Genomic DNA, 13512 nt, shown 5'->3' with positions numbered 1-13512 from the left:
GGAGCAGCCCGGTAGTCTTGATGTGCATGATGTTTATAGACTTCTTTGGAGGACTGCAAGTATTCCTTGCACTCCCGATGCACCTGGTGTAGGTGGGAAGCTAAATCTTCAGCAGCTAGTACTGGGGAGCTCACAGGTCAGTCTGTGTGGAAGTGAGGGTGAAAGCCATAGTTTGCAAAGTGGACTACTTTGGACTGCGGCGTGGACTGCATTGTTATATGCAGAGTTGGCACAACGTAGCAGGGAAAGCCAGACATCCTGGTAACAACTCAAAAGCAGCAAAGATACTGCTCAGGATTTGATTGACTCTCTGCCCACTAGTCTGCGGGTGATAGGTGGAAGATGTGACTGGCTTGATGCCAAAAAGTCTGAGAGATTCCCACCAGAATCAGGAAATGAACTGCAGGCTTCAGCCCAATACAGTGCCCATCAGTAACCCATGATAGCGGAAGCTGTTTTCCAGAAAGAGCTGATGAAGCATCCCATCTTTGTTAGAATCCTAGAATATCATAGAATCATAGAATATCAGGGTTGGAAGGGACCTCTGGAGGTCATCTAGTCCAACCCCCTGCTCAAAGCAGGACCCAATCCCCAACTAAATCATCCCAGCCAGGGCTTTGTCAAGCCTGACCTTAAAAACTTATAAGGAAGGAGATTCCACCACCTCCCTAGGGAACGAATTCCAGTGTTTCACCACCCTCCTAGTGAAAAAGTTTTTCCTAATATCCAACCTAAACCTCCTCCACTGCAGCTTGAGACCATTACTCTTTGTTCTGTCATCTGCTACCACTGAGAACAATCTAGATCCATCCTCTTTGGAACCCCCTTTCAGGTAGTTGAAAGCAGCTATCAAATCCCCTCTCATTCTTCTCTTCCGCAGACTAAACAATCCCAGTTCCCTCAGCCTCTCCTCATAAGTCATGTGTTCCAGTCCCTAATCATTTTTGTTGCCCTCTGCTGGACTCTCTCCAATTTATCCACATCCTTCTTGTAGTGTGGGGCCCAAAACTGGACACAGTACTCCAGATGAAATCTCATCAATGTCGAATAGAGGAGAACTATCACGTCCCTCGATCTGCTGGCAATGCCCCTACTTACACATTCCAAAATGCCATTGGCCTTCTTGGCAACAACAGCACACTGTTGACTTATATCCAGCTTCTTGTCCACTGTAACCCCTAGGTCCTTTTCCGCAGAACTGCTGCCTAGCCATTCGGTCCCTAGTCTGTAGCGGTGCATGGGATTCTTCTGTCCTAAGTGCAGGACTCTGCACTTATCCTTGTTGAACCTCATCAGCTTTCTTTTGGCCCAATCCTCTAATTTGTCTACATCCCTCTGTATCCTATCCCTACCCTCCAGCGTATCTACCACTCCTCCCAGTTTAGTGTCATCTGCAAACTTGCTGAGGGTGCAATCCACACCATTCTCCAGATCATTAATGAAAATATTGAACAAAACCGGCCCAAGGACCGATCCTTAGGGCACTCCACTTGATACCAGCTGCCAACTAGACATGGAGTCATTGATCACTACCCGTTGAGCCCGACAATCTAGCCAACTTTCTATTCACCTTAAAGTCCATTCATCCAGCCCATACTTCTTTAACTTGCTGGCAAGAATACTGTGGGAAACAGTGTCAAAAGCTTTGCCAAAGTCAAGGAGCAACACGTCCACTGCTTTCCCCTCATCCACAGAGCCAGTTATCTCATCATAGAAGGCAATTAGATTAGTCAGGCATGACTTGTCCTTGGTGAATCCATGCTGACTGTTCCTGATCACTTTCCTCTAAGTGCTTCAGAATTGATTCCTTGAGGACCTGCTCCATGATTTTTCCAGGGACTGAGGTGAGGCTGACTGGCCTGTCATTCCCAGGATCCTCCTTCTTCCCTTTTTTAAAGATGGGCACGACGTTAGCTTTTTTCCGGGCATCCGGGACCTCCCCCAATCGCCATGAGTTTTCAAAGATAACGGCCAATGGCTCTGCAAGCACATCCGCCAGGAGGTTGACAACAACCAGGATTACTGAGTATCCCTTGGAGCATGGCAGTTCTACAATGAAGTCCATTGATATATAGTAGACCATGGCTGTAGAGGTAAGGGAAGAGGCTGGAGGAGACCTAGGGGGGTTGATTGTGGGTTTTTGATATGGGCACAGAGATCGCAGATAATCCTTGATGTAATCTTGTAGGCTTAGCCACCAGAAGCTCCTCAAGACCAGATTCCAGGTCTTGAACTGGCCAAAATTCACCCTCCCACAGGGAATCATGGCATAGTGTCAATAGCTGATGACTAGGTTGTTCCTCCGGAACACAGATACATCCCTTGCAAAGGAGGCTATTCTGTAGTCTGATCCCTGTTGTTCAGAGCCAGGCAGATCTGGATTACGAACAGGTCATCAAGGAGAAGGAAGCGTATGGAGGGCGTTGGGCTGTTGTCGATTGTCCTATTAACAAAGTTGGACACCTTGAGCATGGTGGCAGAGGGCTCTTCACCAGGTTTGAGATATTCATCTTTATGGGATAGGGCAACAGCCTTCCCTTTTCTCTTCCCTGGGCGATAGATCATAGCAAAGTTGAGGGAAGTGAAAAAGAGGGACCAGTGGATTTGGTGTTGGTTAAGGTATCTAGCAGTCCATAGATACTCTAGGTTTTTGTGGTCCATGGGAATCGGGCTTCTTCTAGGAAGTGGTGCCGCTCCTTGAAAGCTGACTTAATAGCCAGTAGCTCCATGTCCCAAAGATGTTTTTTTTCACCAGCATTAGTTTGAAAGTAAAAGGCACAGGGATAAAATAGATTGCAGAGGCCTGCATGTTGAGATAATACTGCATCTATGGTGTTGGCCTGAGTGCTAAATGGTTTAGTGAGATCTGGGTGAATCATGATTGGTACTGAGGTGAATGCCGCCTTCTGTCAATCAAAGGCTTACTGAGCCTCCGTGGACCAGGTGAACCAGGCTGCTACTTGTAGGCGCACTCTTATAGGTGCAGCCAGGCTAGAGAATCCTTTAATAGATGGCCTGTTGAAATTGGCAAACCCCAGGGATGACTGGATCCTGCATATATCCTTGGGCACAGCCCAGTCAGATATTGCTGTCCCGTATGTAGGTCTGTGGGTCCATGGCGAGTCCCTTGGGTGAGATGATATATCCCAAGAATTCCACTGTATCGTTATCAAACTCACATTTCTCGAGCTTTGTATAGAGGTGGTTTTGGCAGAATCTCTCTAAGACAGTGTGTGCATGATCATTGTGGAGGTCCTGACTTCCAGAGAAAATGGGGATGTCCTTCAAGTAATTGACAATAAATTGGTCCAGCGGTCCGTAAAGATGTCATTTATGAAATGGTGGAAGGTCACAGGAGCATTGCACTACCCAAATGGTATGACCAAATATTCAAAGTAGCCATCCCTGGTACAGAAGGTGCTCTTCCATTTGTCTCCTTCCAGGATCCTCACCAAGCTCTAAGTTCCACAGAGGTCCAACTTTGTGAAGACCCCTTGCTAAAGCAGAGTCTTTTGAGCAGCTCATTAATAAGTGGTAAAGGGATACTGGTTTCAGACTGTAATCTTGTTCAGAGCTCAGCAGTTCACACAAGACTGGAGGGAGCCATCTTTCTTTGCCACAGAGAAGCTGCGGGGATGTGGAGATACAAATGAACCTCTTCTGCAGGTTCTCCTCAAGATAGGCCCAGAGTGCCTGTAGTTTGGGTTCGGAGTGCATGTAAATGCACCTGAAGGGATCCTCTGCTCCCAGCTGGAGGTGAATGGGGCAGTCGTGGCCCCAAGGGAGGGGTAGGATGTCAGATTTCTTTTTGTCTGACATGTTGGCAGAGTGTGGATATTTAACATGAATCCGTGGAGTTATTTGGGAGGTTGTGGGCATTGCTGGGGTAGCTTTTGAATCCGTTCTTTGCATCTCTGAATTCCTTGGAGGAACGAGTGTGCCACAAAGGGTTACTGGTCCCAGAGCGTCTCTCATGAAATAAGTTTGTCGGCAAGATGGAAAATCAAAGGATACTGTGCTTGACTGCCAGTGGACGAGGGTCATGGGTGATGAGACAGGGGACGTCAAGGACAACTGATGAATGTGGTACACATCTGTCCAAACCAGAGAATTTCTTGGTGGCCTCAAAGGGTAGTTACCTCTAAGGGAGCTGTCTGGTGGGTGATTGATTTGGATGAAAGGGGTGACCCATCTGTGAACTCCACTAACTCAAATCTTTGTGCTGGGTGAGGATACTGTGTGGTCGGGTGAACTCCAGGACTGTGAAATTGCCTGAGGCACCCAAGTCCACCAGTGCTTCTTGTTTGATACCAGGCATCTCAGGGTGCTGGAGCTGGAGAGGGAGTTGGATTGGCCATCACCAGGGTACCGGTGGACGAGAGTTGGTGTACGCTGCTGGGAGAGGAGAAGGGCACGTATCCAGCCTGGAGCTTCCTGTCAAGGCTGGGGTTTGGTGTTTCTCAACCAAGGTGTAGACTGGACTTGGCAGGACAGCTTGGTGCAAAGTTTGCAGTATAGGCTTGAGGCATGGCATCATTTCTGTAGCCAGACCTGATTGACTTGCATAGGTTAGGCCAGTGGAGAGAGGACTAGTGATACGGGGGATGGGGCAGGGCTAGTGGGAGCCAAGAGGACCACCTTTTTTTCTTGGTGCTGTTCTGTCAGGCAGTTGTTGATCTTGATGCATAGGCATCCAGGCCAGAAGGGGAGTTTACATATGCCAGTTCATCCTTTAGGCCAAGCCAGAAATGATAACACGACATTAATATTGTCGTTTAGGCCCAGAGGTAGTAGCACAGGGTGGCCGTCTTCCACTTGAGGTCTACTACTCAGTGCTAGAACTCTGCTGTGTATCTATAGCAACTGGCCAGCACCCTGTTAGAGCACTTGAAGCACAGTTTCGGCCATACACTTGGAATTTGCGTCAGCGAAGATCACTGCCATAGCTTGAATGAAGTCCTTAAATTGTCCCAGAAGCAGGCTTGATTTTTTTTCCAGCAGCAGAGATGCCCAAGGCAGTGGCCCCCAGTTAGCAGGCTAACAATCAGACCCACTGAGGCTTGGTTAGTGGGGTACAACTGTGAGTGTAGCAGAAGTAGGAGCTTGGGTTTGCCGGGGGGAGGAAGCTGACTGTGGTACAGCTTGGGCTTGCAGGACTGCATTCTGCACCTGCATGGTGACTGCCAGGGCTTGCAAGGTCTGTAGGGCTCCAGCTGTGTGTTGGAGAGAGATTGGCCTTTGTAGAATCCATGCTCACCATATCAGTTCTAGTTCCCTTAGCGTTTGTGCTGGGCTGCTGAAACTGTTAATGGCTGGGATGTGGGTGGTCCTGTCTAGTGTGACAGGAGTTAGAGCAGGAGTTGGTGGTCAGGAACTTGAGCCCAGGGTCAGAGCTGGAGACAGAAACCCAAGGGTCAGAGGTCAGGAATCGGAGCTGAGGGTCAGGATCTAGTTATCTGAAGTGAGGCAAGGCTGGGTCCAAGGCATGATTAGGGCTAGGAACAAGTAGGGACAGGAACTATCACAGCACTAGGCAAATGCTTTTAGCAGCTGCCAAACTGCTGCTTAAGAGCCAGTCTGCTGACTCTTCCAACCAATCAGGCAGCCTAACTATAGGCGAGCTGTGCTCATTAGGTTGCCTGGAGACTGGCTCTGCTGCAGGCCCTGGTTCCTGACAGACACAGGACAGGATTATCCGGGGAGGCTGAGGCAGGTGGGGGATGTTTTTGCTTTGCCTCTCTGCACAGAAACCCCGTAGGATAGCTGAGAATAGCATCAGTTCCCAGATGAATTGCTTCCCAGTCCTGTAAGCTTATTTCAGCAAATTTCTGGTGCAACTCCAGCTGGGTCTTGAGATTCAATGGCAGTGCAAGTCTGCTTGGTCCACCTTCATAGCTGACCAACTCCGTCCATTATGTAGTGGGGGGGATCAGTAGCAGAAAGATCTCCTCCTCCAGAGGACTGGAAAGCCATTTCTGTTTTCAATTTTGGTACCTTGAAAACTGCTGTGTTCTCCAGATGTTAGCCATCCTTTAAAGAAGAAATTGCAAACTGGTAACATAGCCCCTGGAAGGAACTGCCCCTCCTCACTCCTCCAGCCCCTTGAGTCAGTGTGAACATTTTATATTTAGAACATTAGTACACTTTTCTTAGCATTGTTAGCCTCTGTTCCTTCCTCATGGGCTGCAAAAGTCATTTGACAAGCCAGTATAGTCTAATAGTTGCATTTCTGAAACCCTAAAAAGTATCAAAATGGTAGCCTTTTACAGAAAAGTTGTGTCATGGGGTGGGATTTCTTGACTTCTTCCAAAAAAAGAAAAAATGTATAATGCTGCCCTTTTCTTCTAATTGGCAGGACCTTTGGCTCCCAAGAGGTAAGCCATTCCACCAGGAGCGTAGGAGCAACAACCCAGAGATCGTAGAGGCAGACAGAGAAGGACCAGGGAAGAGTTGCTCATAGAGATGGACAGGAGGAACCAGGAGAAGTTTGAATTCCTCGGAGCACAGGAGGATTGGGCTCTTCGTCAGGAAGAAACATTGATGAGCCAGTTCTTGCAACTGGAGGCCCTTCATAGGGAATGGAAGCATTCCCTAATGGAGAGGCTCTTTGAACTGGTGGCCAAATGAGTTCAGTGTCTGCCTGCTGCTGGAGCCACTGAATCTGTCCGTGAACCTCCAGATATCGCCCCCACCCACCACCTCTTCCTCTGGCTGCAGCTGGAGGATTCTTTTTTATGGACCCCCCCGAGTGATTGGGTAGAGAGCCTGCAGGACTCCTGGGACCTCACCCTCACTCAAAACCCCTTTTAGGGGGAACCTCTTATTCTCCTCCTGGAGGGTGAGCCTGTGGGAGTCCTGGAGCCCCACCCAGTGCCCACCCGAAAGCCCGTGCAGGAGATCTTCCCTGTTTTCCCCGAGAGAGATTTTTCCATCATTTCCCCTCTTGTCAGGAGGAGAGCAAGGGTAAGGGTGCGGAGATTGCAATGTTTGGTCAGTGCTCATAAATGTATTCCTTTAATGTTTTAAAAATTGTTCGCTGACCTTTTTAAAAATATTTTAATTACACATTCCACATAGTACTTTTTAATAACTGTTATCATTTCCTTGACTTGTGTGTGGCCCCTCTCTCTTAAATGTAATCAACAAAGATGTTTTCAGGTTCGGGATTGGGCCCCACAATCCATAGAACATGAAATTGAATGATGTATTACTCTCTGTTGCCATGATATTGCAAATGCTTTCTGTCTGTCCCAAACCACACCTACCCAGGTTCAGAAATGTCCCAAGGATACTCAGGAGGGATGGGGAAAGTGCAGTTAGTGTTATGTGCTTACAGAAAACGGTAGTACTCTGCGACAACAAGAAAAGCAGAAGATAAACATCTTTATGGCTTAGTTCACATGCAGAAATCAAAACTTCAGTATCATTACAGCAGTGACAGTATCTGCCACTACCCTGTCCATAAACGGCCCCTCTCTTTGCCCCCAAAACCTTGACTAGTTGCAATAATTAGCACCACTGACAGCAAACAATTAAAAGAAGGTTTCAGAGTAGCAGCCGTGTTAGTCTGTATCCGCAAAAAGAACAGGAGGACTCAGAGACTAACAAATTTATTTGAGCGTAAGCTTTCGTGGGCTACAGCCCACTTCATCGGATGCATAGAATGTAACATATAGTAAGAAGATATATATACACATACAGAGAACATGAAAAGGTGAAAGTAGCCATACCAACTGTAAGAGACCAATTAGTTAAGATGAGCTATTATCACCAGGAGAAAAAAACTTGTGTAGTGATAATCAAGATGGCCCATTTAGACAGTTGACAAAAAGGTGTGAGGTTACCTAACACGGGGAAATAGATTCAATATGTGTAATGACCCAGCCGCTCCCAGTCTCTATTCAAACCCAAGTTAATGGTATCTAGTTTGCATATTCATTCAAGCTCAGCAGTTTCTCGTTGGAGTCTGGTTTTGAAGCTTTTCTGTTGCAAAATTGCCACCTTTAAGTCTGTTACTGAGTGGCCAGAGCGGTTGAAGTGTTCTACCAGTTTTTGAATGTTATGATTCCTGTTGTCAGATGTGTCCATTTATTCTTTTGCCTTGAGACTGTCCGGTTTGGCCAATGTACATGGCAGAGGGGCATTGCTGGCACATATCACATTGGTAGATGTGCAGGTAAACGAGCCCCTGATGGCATGGCTAATGTGATTAGGTCCTATGATGGTGTCACTCGAATAAATATGTGGACAGAGTTGGCATCGGGCTTTGTTGCAAGGATAGGTTCCTGGGTTAGTGGTTTTGTGGTGTGGTGTGTGGTTGCTGGAGAGTATTTGCTTCAGGTTGGGGGGCTGTCTGTAAGCAAGGACTAGTCTGTCTCCCAAGGTCTGAGAGTGAGGGATCATTTTTCAGGATAGGTTGTAGATCTTTGATGATGTGCTGGAGAGATTTTAGTTGTGGGCTGAAGGTGACAGCTAGTGGCGTTCTGTTATTTTCTTTGTTGGGCCTGTCCTGTAGTAGGTGACTTCTGGGTACTCTTCTGGCTCTGTCAATCTGTTTCTTCACTTCAGCACATGGGTATTGTAGTTTTAAGAATAGTTGATAGATCTTGTAGGTGTTTGTCTCTGTCTGAGGGATTGGAGGAAATGCAGTTGTATCTTAGAGCTTGGCTGTAGACAATGGATTGTGTGGTGTGTCCTGGATGGAAGCTGGAGGCATGTAGGTAGGCATAGCGGTCAGTAAGTTTCCAGTAAAGGGTGGTGGTTGTGACCATCGCTTATTAGCTCAGTGTCCAGGAAATGGACCGCTTGTGTGGATTGGTCTAGGCTGAAGTTGAATGTGGGATGGAAATTGTTGAAATCATGGTGGAATTCCTCAAGGGCTTCTTTCTTTTCCGTGGGTCCAGATGATGATGTCCTCAGTGTAGTGCAAGTAGGGTAGGGGTGTTGGGGGACGAGAGCTAAGGAAGTGTTGTTCTGAGTCAGCCATAAAAATGTTGGCATACTGTGGGGCCATACAGGTACCCATAGCAGTGCCACTGACTTGAAGGTATATATTGTCCCCAAATGTGAAATAGTTGTGGGTGAGGACAAAGTCAAAGGTCAGCCACCAGGTTTGTCGTGACATTATCAGGAATACTGTTCCTGATGGCTTGTAGTCCATCTTTGTGTGGAATGTTGGTGTAGAGGGCTTCTACATCCATAGTGGCCAGGATGGTGTTTTCAGGAAGATCACCGATGGATTGTAGTTTCCTCAGGAAGTCAGTGGCGTCTCGAAGATAGCTGGGAGTGTAGGGCCTGAAAAGAGAGAGTCCACATAGCCAGACAATCCTGCTGCTAGGGTGCCAATGCCTGAGATGATGGGGCATCCAGGATTATGGATCTTGGGTAGCAAATAGAATACCCCTGGTCGGGTTCTGAATTGCTGATGCGTGCGCACTCCCTTCCTTCCTCCCTCCCCCCCCGCCCCGAGATTGAGTGCTCTGGGCAACAGAAAGTTGTAAACAAGTGTGACTAGCGAATAGAAAAACATTTTACAATGACTAAATTACAGCTTGGCCATAGCACAGCACAGACCCAACCCTAAGGTGAGAACTCAGTGGAGGTGCCCTGTTTATAATTGTCTTTAGTGTGTGCAATGTCACAGGAATGAGCGGCTATAATGTGGTTCTCACAACAAATATTTTGGTGGCCTCGGAGTGCTGCCACCAACTCCTTGCCAGTTGTCACTCTGACAATTTTTCCTAAAAAACGTAATTAACTTTAGGAAAAACAAATAAATATGTACATATCTGTGTTCAAATCATTGTAATTTATTTATACAGGCTTTTTTTTGCGAACTCAAAATAATGTACAGTTGTTGTCTCTGTTCTTTACTGGACCTACACAGAATAGAAACACAAATAAGGTGCTTTGCATGTTCTTGTCTTTTGCTTTTTAGGTTGTTGGGGTTTTTTGGGGTTTCTTTTTTTTTTTTTTAAGACTTGCTAGCTGGTAAGTCTGCTGCTGTGAAAAGTAATATTTGTACATGTGTTAATATCACTTTTCAAAGAAACAGACATACTAGTTAGCTTGGAGGCAGAGAAAAGTGATTATTAATAAACATATAAATATCACTTTTCACAGCAAATTTACTCAGCCCCTGCTAGCTGGGGGACAAATTAAGCCCTGGATGGGGAGGTGGGTAGGAAGGCAGCAAGGGCCAGGAGTGAGGGAGGGGTGGTGAGCCTGGGGCTGACATCCGCTGCAGCATGGCTGGGGCTGGAGCCCAAAGCCCCGTGGCCAAAGCCTGCCACCCCAGCCAGAAGCCTGAGCCCCACCACCCTCAGGAATGTAGGGAACTCACACTGCCTGCCTGCTCCTTGGGCATTTGTGGCTTCAGAGGAAGGCAGGGCCCAACTCCTGCTGGTGGCTCCAGAGGATGGGTTACTGCTCTCCCCTATCATCCACCTAGGAGTCTGTGACCGCAAGAAAAGCCCCTGGTGCCGTGTTTGAGAAACGAATGACAGGAAATAGGAGAACAAAACCCTCACAAAGTTATGTAGCCCTAAAAGTATGTACCTCATGTGTTTGTCCCACAGCTGCATAGGGTGTGAGGATGTCCTTTAGAAGAAATAGAGGTCATCCTCTGCCTCCCTGGGTGATTCCACCACACTGTGCCAGTTCTTCATCTTCCCCTGTGCAAGTTGTGTGCACATATGGCATCCTGATTTCCTTTGGCTGCCGGGAACCAGGACCAGTGTGAATATGCATGGGATCCAGCTGCCTGTGCAGAGCTTTTAAACCAGACTTGTCCTGTGCCCACTCGGGATGGAAGCACTCCCCTTCACCCTCACAAATGCTATACAGTGTGTGGCATGCAATGGCATTTGCCACATTGACATCCAGACGGGTGCATAGGCTGGGTGCATAGGCTACACCCATGGGATTTGAGTCTACTAAACACATGCTCCATGACCATTGTGCAGCTCTACTGAGTTTGTAACCGCACTCCCATTTTCCAGGGTCATTAATGTCAAAATATGGTTTCATGAGCCAAGTTAGGAATGGGTATGCGGGATTCCCCAAAAGAACAGTTGGCACAGATGGACCATACAGAACAATATCATTTCTGGGGAATAAAATCTCCTCTTCCTCCTTCAAGTACAATCCTGATCTCCTCAGGACCCTGGTGTCATGAACCTTTCCCATGTTTCCCAAGTGTGTATTCATGAATCTGTCTCTGAGGTTCATGAAGCTTTGCAGAATGAGTCAATAGTAACCTTTTTGGTTTGCATACTCGCCCCCTGTGGTGGGCAAAGTATTGGGATATGGGTATCATTGATGGCCCCTGCACAGTTTGGAAACCCCATCCTTGGAAATTCTGTTGTTACTTCTGGAACTTTTCTTATGACAACCACCCCTGGGTAGCTCACAGTGTTACTTGCCTCACAGACCTGCACAACCACAACCCCGACAGTGGACTTTCCAACCACAATGTGATTTGCAATGGACCTATGGCTATCTGGTGTTGCCAGCTTCCACATGGTAATATCCACCCTCTTCTACACCAGAATGGCTTCCCTGAACCAAGTGTTCTAGTGCTAGAGGTTTGGTGCATGGCTCCTCGAAGGTCTGTTTCTTCACTGGGACATTCTGAAGCCACTGCTGGCCATCTCTTGTTTTCCAAAACCATGTGATCCCACCACACTTTGCCGGTCCTTCTTCACCAGAAGCAACAGTCCACCCAAGGGCATACGGCGGCAGTATTGGCATTTACCATATCTGTATCATGTGAGCTGAACGAATTGTCCTTGACCCTCCGGGTCAGCCACCTTCAATATGTCAAAGTTCTGCTCAAATTCCATTGAGCTTTTCACCAATCACCTACTCCACTGCATAAATGTTTGTCTCGCAATAAGGAGCAGGAGCAGAACCGAGCACCATTCCGTTGCTTCAAGTCTTCCACCCAGCTCAGCAAGAATAACAATGAGGGGTGACGTGATCAGGAACCGCCATTGGCAACTGTGTGGGAGATGGTAACAACAACACACAGCAAACTGGTTCCTAGAGTGTTTCCCTGTCTGCACAGAACCCTGGGACGCCATCCCTGAATTGGTAGCGCTAACCTAGCCTAACAGCAGCATGGATGTGAGTGTATACGTTTACACTGCGTTTCACCATGTCCAGCACAGCATTATGTAGATATTTGGCATTTTGTGGGGAGCATGCATAAGCATGTACATGGTCGAGTACTTAAGTCTGCATGCCAGTGTAGATGTAGCCTGTGTTCAAAAGCATCCCCATTAGGTGGGGAGCCCCAGACCTAAATCCAGGCCTGAACGAGTAAATGGGAAGCAAGGCATGCTCAGCAAAAAATTCCTTGCTGCCTCCAAAGGGGTGCTTAGTTTGATTAATATGCGTTTTGACAAGCTCACTTGAAAACCTATTTTTCTGCTTTTATTAATGTAATTTTGCCAACAGCTAATCCTCAGTATGGCTTTTTATGTATACGGAGCGGAGATGTTTATGCGTGAGAAATAACTGTGGAGCCTTGTGTGTTCATTTCTCTTGAGCATGTTTTGCACTAGAAGCTGAATTCTCCAGTTAATTGAATGGGTTCACATTGTAATTATGATCTCCTGCGAGTCTTTGTTAACTTTGGAGTCTCCGTTGTAACTTTAGATTTTCAGCAGGAAAAACTTTATAATGGAAGAACGTGGGGAGTCCATTACAAGATCGCTTTGATGGCATTAAGAGGTGAAACTAATTTCAGTGCAAGTCTTCAGAGATTCCTTAGGCTTGGTCTACACACAGTGTTCGTATGGGTTTAATATTTTGGTTAGGAGTGTAAGTTTTTTACCAAAATAGTTATACCAGTACAACCCCCAGTGTGGATGGCAGTTATGCTACTAGTATAGCTTATTCCCCTTCTATGAGAATAGCTATACTAACAGAAAGCGCCTTTATACTGGTATAATGCATTCCACACTAGGAGGGCTGTTCTGCTTAAATGAAACTAGTATCGCTAAAGTGGTATAACTTTTGTGTATACAAGCCCTCAGTATTGGTATTATGCAACATTACAGCAGCACAGTGTTGTACGAGTAAATTTAAACTCCTGTGCTGATGCAATAAAAATGTGAGATAAGACTTTAACTCTCACACTGTTCTATAAAGTCCCTGTTATGGTATCACCATGAAATATCAATGCAAGCTTCTACTGCCATTTAACTGCTGGTGTAGTGGTACATAAGAATGGCCATACTGGGTCAGACCAAAGGTCCATCCAGCCCAGTATCCTGTCTACTGACAGTGGCCAATACCAGGTTCCCCAGAGGGAGTGAACCTAACAGGTAATGATCTAGTGATCTCTCTCCTGCTATCCATCTCCACCCTCTGACAACCCCAGAGGCTAGGGACACCATTCCTTACCCATCCTGGCTAATAGCCATTAATGGACTTAATCTCCATGAATTTATCCAGTTTTCTTTTAAATCCTATTATAGCCCTAGCCTTCACAACCTCCTCAGGCAA

At 46.8% G+C, this 13512-nt stretch overlaps 1 protein-coding gene across 9 annotated transcripts in view; it reads left to right on the top strand.

Moving 5' to 3' along the window:
- Nucleotides 1–13512, top strand: part of SETDB2 (SET domain bifurcated histone lysine methyltransferase 2) — a 42259-nt gene that overhangs the window by 8904 nt on the left and 19843 nt on the right. The gene's annotated exons all lie outside the window — the stretch shown is intronic.

The sequence above is a fragment of the Lepidochelys olivacea genome, assembly GCF_965140295.1.
Source record: "Lepidochelys olivacea isolate rLepOli2 genome assembly, chromosome: 1".
Taxonomy (NCBI): Eukaryota; Metazoa; Chordata; order Testudines; family Cheloniidae; genus Lepidochelys; species Lepidochelys olivacea.
Note: the sequence above shows the minus strand (reverse complement) of the source record. Positions and strands in the feature narration are given on the sequence as shown.